We start from the raw sequence: 13407 nt of genomic DNA on the forward strand, positions 1-13407 counted from the left end.
TGATCACCAGGGGTATATATTGAATATGTCTTTGCCGGTTGCAAAAGTGGTGCAACAGATTCACATTTTGTTGAACGGTAGTAGATTTAGCAGCACAAGCAGGTTTCTGCATGGCTGTTTGTGCATGGCAATTTAAGATGCCCAAATGAAAGTGTAATGAGCATGCATGATGTCAGAATTACAACCAAAAACTCTGATTTGCTGGTTTTAAGGAAACGGTGGTCGCGGCGTTGTAGAAAATTTCCACCCTGGAAGCTATTTTCAAAAGATCAAGTGTTGGGCCGGCTAAAACGCCATCTCAGGGTGCAGATTGTCTAGCAGTCTAGGTTGTGCCCCATTTGGTTAGTCCTTGAGCAGGTGGCTCAGGTTTGAATCCAGGCTGAGGCCTGTTTCTTGCATGTTGCTCCCTATTCTCACCCACTTCCAAGGTATGGCAACTCTGTCCACTGTCCTCTCCGATCTGACTAAAGGTGTGAAGAAGCCTAAAAGATAACTCAACAAAAAACAAAACAAACAAAAAAAACAGCTGTTTTGGTGTAAATGAGAGGACAAAACGCAAAATCATCACCCTGCCCACTCACATGGAGGATACCCTAATTCCTGTTGCATTTTCACATTAGCTCACCTGGAAAAAAAATCACTCTGTTTGCCTTTGCACAGGTGGCAAATCCAGAGAATTTCTGTGTTTTGTGCATGTGTGAATACAGCTGAAAAGACACATTTCCTTCTGACATCTGGGGATTTCTAATGATGCATTGTGACTAATCATTTCACAGGTTACTCCTGTGAAAATTGCTGAACATCATTTGTAGGTGTGAGATCCCACATTCCAGATTGACACACATTAGTGGAAAATATCCCGCCAACCCTGTGGTTTTTTATTTCCCATCATCCATCCTCTGAAATAATCACATCTCATCCAGCAGACCTCTTAATTTTCTCTGGCTTTGAACTGATCGTCCCTGTAGATCTCTCTTTTTAATCTCCCTCATTTTGTGTAATATGCCTTTTAATGTGTGGGAAAGCTCTGAATGACCATTAACAACGACTTTCTGAATATTTCCCATGACTGCAAGGTTCCCTCCTCTATTATGTGCTGTCTTTGGCTAATGCAATTCAAGCTGCCTTAAGTATGTAATGCCTTTGCCCCCTGGTGTCATTCCCTCATTATAGTTTCTGCATCATTTCAGATGAAGATCTCAAGGAAGTAGCATTCTCTTGAGGGAACTTGGAGAAATTATTGGTGCATTTTGACTATATGCGACCGTTTTAGAAAGAAATCAAAGGTTTGGCTTCTTTGTGATTTTCAGATTGCTCACATGGGATCAAGTTTGGTGCAAAACAACCACCAAGAACAAAATCCTTTCACATCAAACTCAATGACGACACACAACCTGAATGAAGCCCTGCAGCAGTTTGAAAACAAGACAAACTCAAACCGATGAACCAAAATCACCTTGAAATACCAGACCCTGACACGGCTGATCTGTGTCTGTATGAGCCTTGAAGTCTGGGAGGAAAACTAGAAGATGAGGAGAGAAAAGAGTAGCAGGGGATAAAGACCAAAAAAAGGAGTGTTTGAAAATGTGTGTGTATGTGTCCTTTGGAGCATCCCTGGGCCTGTCTCCTCTGTTCTCTCTGCAGCCGAAGCCGAGCGGCCCCTGCACCGCGAAGCCTGCACGGTTTTAGCCAGGGCCGGCACAGACAGACAGCTGCTATTAAACCCTGATTGTTTCAGGTTCACAGGGTGTGAAAGGGTCTGATTGAGGGGCTGTGATCCCAGTGAGGGTGGTCTTTCTCCCCCTCCTCTCTCCCTCCCCCTACCTCCCTCTCTCTAACTGGAAGGTGGGGAGGAGGAGGAGGAGGAGGAGGGTTATTGGGGGGGTGAAGGCATCACGTGACGCATGTTTCTTGCTGAGCGGACCAAAATGGAATCTGGACAAAAACACACCACTTGTTGCTGCCTGCCTGCCTCTGGGTACCCAACCAGGATTCAAACATTAGCGCTCATCATTAATTTCATAACAAGCTTTCAAGAGTCTGTGTTTTGCGACATTGCGACTGTGCGATCTACAGGTCTCTGATTATTGTACCTTGGACCTAATAGCTTTTTTGTTTTTCAAAACATTCTTGTTCTTCGATAGAAGGCATCACATTCACACTTTGACAAGAAACATTTTAATATCAGGCCCCGGATTTCATCAAACACACTCTTCATTTTACAATCTCACTCTATCTCTGCTAACAGTTTCAAAAACTTCAAATCCTCACTCAACTGAGCACAACCCAGCCCTCTAAATCGAGCTCTATCCATCCTCAGAGAGATAAGTCAGCGCTGTGATGTGACCATGATAAGGAACCTCAGTCCTCCTCTGTGACTGGATAGCAGGACAGTTGCTTCCTGTATGGTCTATTTGTTTAAGAGCATTCCCCATTAAAGAACCTTTTGGCCTTTACACACTTGATAAAGAGCAGGGAGGGCGAGGAAGCTCCCCTGCAGAGCTTTTCACACGTGGCCAAAGGACAAGTGCACTTTTTGCCCCGGCTCAACCTTGAGAGCAGACCAAGCGTAGTTTTATGGATCGGATTAGAATCAAAATGTTAAATCCATCCTGAGGTGCCAAAAATTTAAAATGGCACAAAAAATCTTGGTTCATCCTTTCCCTTCTTAAGTATAACCATGGAAAAACATCACAACATTTCTTTGTAAATACAAAACAGTTTCTCAAAAAAATGTCCTGCCCCCTCATGTATCACAGATTCATTCGAGGCCTTTTGTGAATTGCAAATACGCTCTCTGTATGTGAGTCTGTGTAAATACTGTTTAGTGAGGTTGTGCATTTGTGTGCTCAGCACTTCTCACTGTCACTTTGGAATAAATAAGTGTTTAGCTTTTCTATTGAGTCCAGTGTTGACGCTCTTCACTCCTCCAGGGCCACTGCATAGACGACCCGCGGCCTAATCTTCCCACATTAACAGCTGCAGTCCCCTCTCATCCTGATAATTAGATTAGATTCATTACTCCATCTCAGATTAGACTGAAAACTGAAGAAGGTTTCAGGAAGAAACAGAAAGAAATATTCAGCGATTTACTGAATCAGTCACAGGAGTTTTCTGCCTTCTAGAGCCCCCCACACACAGAGAGAAGGCTCAGGGATGATGTTGTTTTGTGGGTGTCCTCACAGAAACTCACATTTGGAAAAGATATTGGCACCTCAAGTATTTCAGGTTACAAGAAACAGCTGTTCCCGGGTGGCCCTGCGACCCTGGGCTGTGCCAGATGAGTTTAAACTGGGCTAGGAGTAAGAAAAGGAAACACTTCACCGAGAGATGGACCTCTGAATGCAAGAAAAGTGACACTACCTGAGGGTTTCAGGCACTTTGGCAAACTTCAGCTGATTCACGTCTCAGAAAATGTTAAAAGGAAGACAGAAACGATGATATATTGCGAGAAAGGGGGTCTGAGTAAATTAACTTGCATTGAACAGGGTGAAACAGAGGTTGGAGAAGTGTGCTTTGTTTTTACTTGCAAACAGATCAAGAAATGTGTAGTGTGCAGAAAACTTTACCCAGGCTTACAATGCGTAAAAGTCACGCAAATAAAAAAAACACCTTGAGAAAGAAGACTCTTTGCTATCGCACGATTTCAAGATTGTTATCGCACCCAGAAAAAAACTCTTTGCATTTCTCCTCAAACTTAACTTTAACACAACTTTTCGGTCACGCAGAAACCTGTAACTTGTCACACATCAAAGGTCGCCGGTGATTTCAAAAAGCGAATATGAATCATCAGTATTACTCACCTCAGGTTAACGCAGCAGAATTCAGCATGAAACTTTCTGACTTGTTTCCCAGAGTCCTTGGAGGAGCTCACAGAGAGTTTCCAGTAAAGCCTCCCTTCTGTCTGTCTGTCTCTCTTTACTCTTTCTCTCTGGCAGACGCGCTCGGATGGAGATGACTTGATTCTTCACAGAAAACCGTCACTTTATCCTGATTCATAAACGCTCTCCCATCTCGTTTACCCCTCTTCTCACGGTTACTTTAGGCAAACGGTGACAGAACTGAACCCCATGTTCGACTATGGAGTCCCGCAAAGCGCCCTGGAGAAGTTGGTTGCACACACAGCCAATGTGGGAATGCGCACCCCCTTCCCTTCCTCCCTCCTCCCTCCCTTTCTCCACAGACTGTGGACCACCCCGAAACAGGAAGTTCACTTTTTGTTTTTCTTAAAAAAGGACCACGCTGCCTGAGATTTCCTCCAAAGTTAACATGCACCTCACATTAACCAGCGGATGTCATATCTTCTCACTTTTCTTTCTTTTTCTTTATGTTTCTTAACAAGTTTAATTCGATACAGTTAATTTAAATAACGACATTGCAGAATGCCTATGTGCATTACTTTTATAGTCATGGTTGTGCCAATTTAAAGTGCGTTCCTGATTAGTTGTTCAGACAATCCATGTCTGAATGTTTTTGAGCTTTTTTAACTTTATGAGTAAAACTTTGGAGCAGCTTTCGGACAGCGTGTGTGGCTGCAGCTACGTGTGTGGATGCTACAGATTGCTGCGCCTGGACAAAATCCTCCACAAAACCTGGACTGGATTACAAACCAGGACTAAGAGAAGCAGCGCAACAGGTCAGTAACGTTTAAAGGCACAAATCCATGCAAATTGGCTTCATTAATCCATAAATATGTATTTTAAATTTACGCAAAGCTTAACAGCAACAGCCAGGCCATCTCCATAGTGAGTGTGTACAAGATAATCTTTAAAATATCAGACACAGCAGCTGCAAACAACAATGATTAAGTGATATAAAGCCTACACAACATTTACCTGACAGTGTCACCTGTTGGCCAAATTTCCACCTGGCACCAAAAATAATAACTGACCTTTCAAGTAAAGTCAAATGTGATGGAGCACCACTGAGACAGGTTGCAATGTCCCACACTGCTACAACAGCCCTATCTACACAACCTTGTGTCAAAATGTAGTCCTAACATCTGTACTTCTGATTTAGACTGTTTCACAGCATGGGAAAGTTAATTATCTTTAATTAATCTGTGCCCAATCAGAATATATCAAGCTACTCATTAAGGAACCTGGGGCTACTTGTCATAGCTCAGTCTATGTAATTTGACAAATTAAACTAGACTGTTGTAATATAAAAACTGGTATTAGCACTAATGTAAGTGAAACTCGCACTAATACCTACACCTGCTAATACCTACTATGGGCTATACTGGACACTGATGTTAATACTGTTGCATGCATCACTAATGCAAATATGAGTATCAATAGGCAAGGCAAGTTTATTTATATAGCACATTTCAGCAAGCCAATTCAGAATGCTTTACAGAAGAAACACATTGAAAGAAAAAAAATCAAATTAAAAGCAGATAAAAATAACAAGATACAATAAAACAAAAGTTTAAAAATAAGAAAGAAAGTTAGAACAGATTGTAAGATGTAAGCATAAAAGTTGTAGTGCAGAGTCAAAGAGTTGTGCGGTTAAAAAATATATTAAAACGATTTGTTAAAATTTTCTAATGAAAAGCATCTGTAAAAAGGTGAGTCTTCAATCTGGATTTAAAGGAGCTGAGGGTTTCAGCGGGCCTAATATTTTCTGGCAATTCATTCCAGATATTTGGGGCATAGAAGCTGAATACTGCGTCTCCATGTAAATATCTATACATACCAATAAACCACTACTGGAGCTGATACATGATATCACAGATAAGTAATGTTGCATATTGCATAAAAATATGATACTTTAAACCCTCTGATACATTAATTATGAAAACCTGTGGCAGTGTTTATTTTTCGCAAGTGATTTTATTCTCAGGGTAGGAAAAAAAGCTTTAATTGATTTTTTTTTACTATATTTGATTTTTTTTTTTTTCAGTAAGTTATAGACTTACCAACTCCAGTAGAATATATTCACCTGAGCAGTCAACGTAAAACATTAGAAATTAGTGTAAAACTTGTGTTTATTGGCATTTCCCTGAATAATTTTTTCTCATTATGCTTCGCGAAAAGGCAGATTTTACATGTTTAAACTTTGTGAATACCTGAATAAGAAAACAAACAACCCCCACAGCTGTGAAGCTAAGACCTAAGCCAAGTTTTTATTTCAAAACATCTCCAACAAGTGAAACAAATAATAATCTCAGTCTCTGTAGCTCTGTAAGGATGCCATGGTACCATGCTCAATTTTTTTTCCAGAAAGTTACAGATATGTCCACTCCAGTGGACTTCATGCACCTGAGAATTCAGTATTAAACAGTTTGAAATTGAAAAAGTAATAAAAAAAATACCATTACATAGATTTTAATGTTAATCACTGAATTTTTTTTTACCTCTAGGGTAAAGAGTAAAAGGATTGACAGGATGTGCCAGCAGGGGTCCCCAACAGTGGCTGTCTGGATACCTGACACACTAATATTAATACCTGACAAACTAGTATTGCTTGTACCAGCACGTATACTTTTACGGTCACCAATGGTATTAGTCGCAACATTATTGACACTGGTGCCAAAAATGGTGTCTTTATACTTTATACATTACCTGCTAACACCAAATTTAGGTTATTGTAGACAATGATATGCATACCGGTGTTGGCACCAATATCGATACCATATATACCAATATAAGTGAAATACTGCTCAAAATATTCAAATCTGGCAAGAAAAATGGTTTGGTGACAAAGATGAGCGATAAATCTTAGCCAGGCCCTGCTGTGTGAAACAAATGGTATGATTATATCACACATCTCAGTAGTGTCTATATACATGTGTGTGTATCTTTAGGTATTTAGCAGTGTCACTCTAATCCAAGAATGAAAGCTGTGTGAGAATCTGAACAGTTGGTGACCTGGGCCGAGGCAGGAGTCCATTGAGAACATACGGCCAGTGGTTAAATCAGATTTTGTCAACGAGAGTCGTGAGCTCTAGTCCTAATATAGCTGCTGCAAGAGAAGCCAAGCAGGGAATCTTGGATATTAACCTGCCCACAGATGTCGGAGCCATATGCTTTATCTGGCTTCAGAGAATCCAACACAGGCCTCACTCCAGATTGTCAATGGGAGAGGGATTAAAGGTGAAGCAGCAAGTCCAGTCAGCCCATACATAAATAACCTCACTTGGGAGTGGAGGACATAGTTGTGTATGTATTCCTTTGAATGATCCACACTTGAAATGTGTATACTCTGCTGGACTCATTCACTCAGAGTTTGGCTTTCAAAGGGACCTTGAGATTGAACATGTCCGACAGACATCTCACAACATCCTTCCTGAAGTTTTGAATCTGTGAACATAGGCAGTGGCGCAGCCCTTCTCCTCCACACATTTAGTCCATACATCAGGAATATCAGCTATCATATGATGAAGTTTCACATGATTTATGTTCTTATTGACCACTTGTATTGAAGTCATTGTAATCGTTTGTTCAATGTTTGTTGAACATTGCTCCATCCCAGTCCAACAAATCCATATCTTCCTGTATCTTCTTCCAAGTCTTTAATTCATTCATTTCAATATGTTAGCAATATGCTACACAACTTGGAGGTTTGTCCCTTCTTATCCAAATGTAAGTTATTTCCCGGAGCATTGATAAAGGTGGTAAACACATTAGGTAAGACAGATCCAAAGGCCTGGGAAAAAAAAAGCTTAATGTTGGGCTACTCACCACTGTGACAAAAACAAGAGCTTAAAAATGTTAATCTGATTATATGAAAACTTTTTTAAACTTTTGAAAAAAATTGTTCAACAATTTTTTTCTCCAAAGTGTATTTCTTTACAGTCTTGGGTAATTGAAGACAGAAAAACAAGATGGGAACACATAATCGTCTTTCTATTTTATTTACCTAATTCCAACAAAGTCACACCAGGCCTTAATGGGAGCAAGCAACATTATTCTTCTGCATCCTGCACACTTTAAAATTTTTAATCAAGTTTTGAATCTTGGAGTCAAAACTTTTTAATATAAAACCTGTCATGCTGGCTGCTCAGTTGGCCACAAAAACACTTGCTAAGTTTGTTGCTCTGTTGTTCCTTGCTTGTGAGATTTAGGAAGTGGAATATGATTGGGTTATTAGAATTTTTTTTGGATATGAATGGCTTCAGATAACTTAGCTCACATCTGTCAGCGCCTAAACATCTCAATGTTTACTCTTATCCTCAGCAGAATCTTCTGGCCGCAGAGCAAAATGGCAGTTTTAAACTATTTTGGGAAAGTTATCCTGTACCTGAAAGGACAGCTGAAGAGAAATATGGAGAGTAGGGGATGAAAAAAACGGTTGTGGCTGTGAGTTCGACCAGGGACCTTTGTGTACAGACATACATGGGGTACACACTTGAACCACTAGGTTAACTGTGCTCTATAAATTTACACTTTGACATAAAAATATAAGTGTTTTTAGTATGTAGGTCATGGAATCAAATGGGTCACCAAGTTGGGTGTAACACTGCAAATAAAAAATAATGACCCTAAGACTGAGTCTCAAAAGAGCAGAACACATCTGCAGAGTTAGTTCATTGTTTGTAGTGTGTTTTTCCACCTTTCGTAGCATTTAAAAAACTGACATGGTGTGAAAAGTACTAATTTCTGTGGCTTTATTGCACTAAACATCATTGTAGCCAAAGGCAAGTTAATGCAACAAACAGCAACCTCAGAAACTCATCCTTCCACAGAGAGAAGTACCACAATAAAATCTGTGCTTCTTTTCTTTTTATTCATAAAATAAAACAGAATGATTCTGAATGAATCATGGGAAAGGTGAATAGGACAGGAATAAAAGTTACAGATGTCTTCTTGCAAAGCTCATAGAAGGCTTACAGGACTAGACGGATTAGACACAAGATGCTGGAGGTAAATCGGAGCAGAAGCTTTTGCTGTGCCATTGAGTTGAGTGAACATGAAAGCTGAGAGCTGTAAATGAGATGCCTCTCTCCTGCTCATCACCTGAAACCTGGCCCAAGCATGTTATCAAAACCTTTCACTGCCCCTAATTGATAGCTTGCACTAATGATCTATACTTTTACTTCATTTGCAGTGAGTAAGAAAGTTTTATTACAAGATGAAACATTCCCACAACTTTACTGCCAAAATATTCACATAACATAATCTGTACACAGGGTTGTAACTTGCTTGACTTAAAAGTCTCTGAGTAGTTGTTCTGGAGAACAAAAAAAAATCATACTTCATTTATGCTAGGTTTCTGAACAAGGTGTAGGTTAAAGGAGTGTCCAGGTTTAGAGTATTTAAGGCCACTGGAGGTTACGGAAGAGCGTCCACGCTAGCCAAGTGAGAGCAAGAGAAAGCATCTGTCACTAAGAATCAGAGCAGCTGGACAACAGTCCCCGGTGCTGCAAAATCCACAAAATCTTTTACAGGATTTGTCTTTCCATTGCAGATGGTACTTTGCACATGTTTCCTCCAATTGGTGCAGGGTCCCAGCCTGACTGTGCTGCAGGTACTACATATAAGGAGGAGGCTCTCTGCCTGTTTCATCTCCCTGAAGAGAGGACGCTGGAAGGAGGCTGCAAGAGAGAAGAAGAGGAGGAGCAGGTGTGCATGAATGCTGCAGGCTAGACAAGTAAGAGATGTACAGATATCTTTTTGTAGTTTACTCGATGCATTATGCATTGAGTGCAATTTTATCTTATATTTTTGTCAACATAAAGGCATGACGTGTGCTCAGTAGAAACTTTTAAATGCACAACAACCTGTTCGTAGAACTAGCAGTGCATTTCATGACTTTTTATTGAAGGATATTGAAGATATTGTATTACACTTTTTTAATATACCTTAGTTTCTCCCTGAACAGAAATAATTAAAAATAAAATTTGATTGCATTTCTTATTTTTGATATTATATTGACTTTTTATTTATTGGACATAACATTTTAAATGTGAAACGTTTGACAAATTGAAATTGGGAATACATTTCTCTGTTAAGCCATGAGCAGAAAAAAACAGAATCAATACATAAAATGTCAGTGATATTAGAAAAATAGCTGTATTAAATAATTTAAAACACACCAAAGAATTTTTTGGAGCAGCATGCTACTGCTTTGTTTTACAAACTTCACCTCAAGTAATGGACAATTAACTGAAACAGAACTCTTTGCATTTGATTTCATGCAACATACCTAATTTAATTGATCACAGTTAACATCACAGTGTCTCACTTAGCCTGGAGGTTTCTTCCTGTTTATGCTAGATTTTTTTTTTTTTTTTCATTAAGTTTTAACACTTTTCATTTCTTGCACATATCAGTCTTCATATATGTTGATGAAACATGTTGATAATGATGTAAAATGGTTCAATGGCATCCTTCTCGAGTTTAAAAATATCGGTGATAATGCGTCCAGACCCCAAGAAAGAGTTTTTAATGTCTGTCAGACTTTTACATTTTTCAACTAATGGTAGTTTTACACACTTGTCAGCCTTGAGTCATTGTAATCTGTAGTGCTGTTTAAGTGGATTTGTCCCATCAGACTGTAAGTCAATTTAAATTTGAGTTCAGCTGAGTGAGGTTCAAGGTTCAAGGTTTCCTGATGAGTGCCCAAGAAGGTAAACTGGTCATGTAGTTGAAAAATACAGCAATCAAAGTAAAACAACAAATTACCTCAAAAATTTGACAGATAAAGATAAATTAAAATAAAGTCAAAATAATAATGATACTACTACTACTACTACTACTACTACTAATAATAATAATAATAATAAAGTAAAAAATAGACACCATCATATTAAATAATGATAAACCTAGTTATACGTGAATAAAAATTTGGCTTATTTTTCAACATTTATTCATTTAAATAGTGCTTCAAAGACTAAATTCCCATAAATAAGATTCACTTAAAAGCTTTACGTTGACAGGAAAGTTGTTGAATTTTAACTTGTATTCTATTTAGTTTACGTTTGATACTTAAATAATTTAACTTGTAATTTTTTGCTCTTTCAAAACATTTTCTTTAAAAATCTTTTTTGGTAAATAAAGAAAACATAGCTGAGTGTAGTTAGAATAAGGAAAAAATATTTTCATTTCAATATATAATTTACACCGTGAGGTAAATATATGAAAACGATTTTGATTACAAGAGAGCCCTTCTTGTCACATTATTTCTGCTTTATTATTTAATTTCATTTTACTTTTCTAACTCAAAATAATACATTTTTTTAAATCTTGGAATAATACATGCACATGTTAGTGCAGATATTTTGCAAACTGCACTCACACAAACTGCAATACTTTGTTGGAACTTACTTTGTTGAAATGTAAATAAAGTCTGCAAAGAGTAAAAGTATCAATTACGCACTGTTTGCATTTAATGACATTATGCTGTTATGAGTTAAAATGTAATGAAATGATGCATGCTGTGAATCAATGAGTCACTGAAAAGGGGTTTGTGTTTGGTATGGTTTGCTGTCAGCAGAGGGCAGCAGAACACAGGTCTGAAAAATAGACAAACTAAAACAGGAGAAAACTTCCCTGCTCCACATTCATTGTTAACTCAGAGCTGTGCATCACAGTTATTGAATCAAATAACAAATGACATCAGAATTCTTCAGCATGTGCACCTATCTGTGTTAATGTTATTCAAAGAGACCTACAGTACACTTTTTGAAGATTTATTGTTTTTACTTGTTCAATTGACTTTAATTTTCTGCTTCTCTTCAAAACAGCCGCATGAGGCAGCAAAACAAACACAAACAGAACAACAAGTGTAAGTATTTGATTCATACTTTTTATGGTCTTATAAAATGTTTAAAACTTATGGTTTTGTGATCAATTTAAAAAACTTTGTATATTCATTATTTCATGTTTTTATTTGTGTTTACAGAAACCTCTACATCCATGAGTGGTTGAGATTCCACACCATCTTAACAAGATATATTATATTATACATATCTTTATATATTAATATGATCACCATCAAGATATATTTACATTTTATTAAGGGGGAATTCAACACAAACAAGAGGGAAGAAAATCATCTTACACTAAGTCAGTATAGCTGTGACTTTCACATCAGCTGCTGGCAAACAAAAAAACCTGATTGATTCAGACTGAAGACTGTTTAGTCTTCCCTGACAGAATTAGGTCTCCACAGGAAATTGTGTGTGGTAAGACCTGAGTGAAGGTGGAACAGCAAGGACTCTGTGACATTAATTCCCTGAGCTGTGCTGATGCAAGCTCCTCCTGGATCATTGACTAGTTAAATCCAGCAGCCGTGTTTTTTTTTTTTTTCAAAAACTTCATCTGCTCCCACCTGGTTTTAAAGATGCAACAAGGCTGCAAAAATGACCATGCTCAAAGGACTGAGTCCATTAACAAACTAACAGCCTGTAGGTCAGGGACTGTGTGTAGTTTTGCTTACAGATTCCACTTTATCAGTGTTTTTTTTTTTTTTTTTCGATCAGACTTTACCAAACCTTTGACTCACATTGGAAAACAAAAAAAATGTTTTTGGCTCCCTCTCCTGACAATATCAGAATATAGTGAATCAGAACTTCTTACATTTGGCTGAACTGTTTTTGATTCGGCCATACCACCTTCATCTTCTGAAGGTAGTTTCTGCCAATTTAGTTTGAGAAGATAAGTACAGATAATATTCTCCCTTAACTGCTTAATGCATAAAGCAGCAACAGATTGCAGAACAGAATAGAAGCGTTAACTTAAATGACCAGTCTCCACTGATGTACTAAAAAGATACACAAGTTAGCCTTTTATGGTAAATTAGTAGAGATGTTTTCTCAGTGGAGTCACCTGTTGGTTTCTCAAGAGGCTTTACCAAGCCGAAAGATGATAATAGCCACAGAGGAAAAGCCAACTCGTACCTTTTTCTCTCTTCTCTAGAAACCAGAAAAAAAAATAGAATTTAGGCCAGAGACTTTCTGCCTGACAGACCACTACAATGCCACAATTTTTCAGTTGAAAAATTAAAGAATTCAACCCCTGTATTTCTGTGATTGATGAAAACAATAGATACAGAGACTTACACCATTTTGTACCAGTCTGTAAATGTTTAATTCTGCTGTTGATATAATGGGTATTATAATATGGGCTCTAATAGAGAACACTTGGCTTTTGCAGCCAGCCTCCAGTGGATACTCGAGGAACTGCTCTTTTCTGCCCTTCCCCTTTGGCGCCACATGTCAACCACACTGGTGGTTCCTTTACTCATGGCACCACCATGTTTCTTTAGTTACCTAGGATAGACAAACGAATCATCACACAGAGCGTATGTGCATTGATCACAAATTTGTGTAAAATACGGGTTCCCGGCATGCTTGGGAAGACAGCGCAAACTGTGTAGCAATCTATTTATCACCACCAGATGGCCCAGATCCCTTTATGCTAGTGCTTTGAAAGATCACATTAAAGGCAGTACTGCTACCCA

The 13407-nt window shown here is 38.4% G+C and overlaps 1 protein-coding gene and 1 long non-coding RNA gene across 2 annotated transcripts in view; one reads left to right on the forward strand and one right to left on the reverse strand.

The window, feature by feature from the left end:
- gli1 (GLI family zinc finger 1) overlaps positions 1-4132 on the reverse strand; it is a 53464-nt gene extending 49332 nt beyond the window's left edge. Inside the window, exon 1 of the mRNA XM_074673697.1 lies at positions 3804-4132. The gene's annotated coding sequence lies outside the window, so the exon portion shown is untranslated. The remainder of the gene's footprint in view (positions 1-3803) is intronic.
- Positions 4133-4137: 5 nt separating this feature from the next.
- LOC141793210 (uncharacterized) lies at positions 4138-11730 on the forward strand. The gene is made up of 3 exons (XR_012598397.1): positions 4138-4636; positions 9412-9594; positions 11690-11730. It is a non-coding gene; the product is annotated as an uncharacterized LOC141793210 (long non-coding RNA).
- Positions 11731-13407: the final 1677 nt, after the last annotated feature.

This window comes from Halichoeres trimaculatus, unplaced genomic scaffold, assembly GCF_033239565.1.
Source record: "Halichoeres trimaculatus isolate MK-OKI-2021-1 unplaced genomic scaffold, fHalTri1.1 fHalTri1_scaffold_1, whole genome shotgun sequence".
In the NCBI taxonomy this organism is placed as follows: Eukaryota; Metazoa; Chordata; class Actinopteri; order Labriformes; family Labridae; genus Halichoeres; species Halichoeres trimaculatus.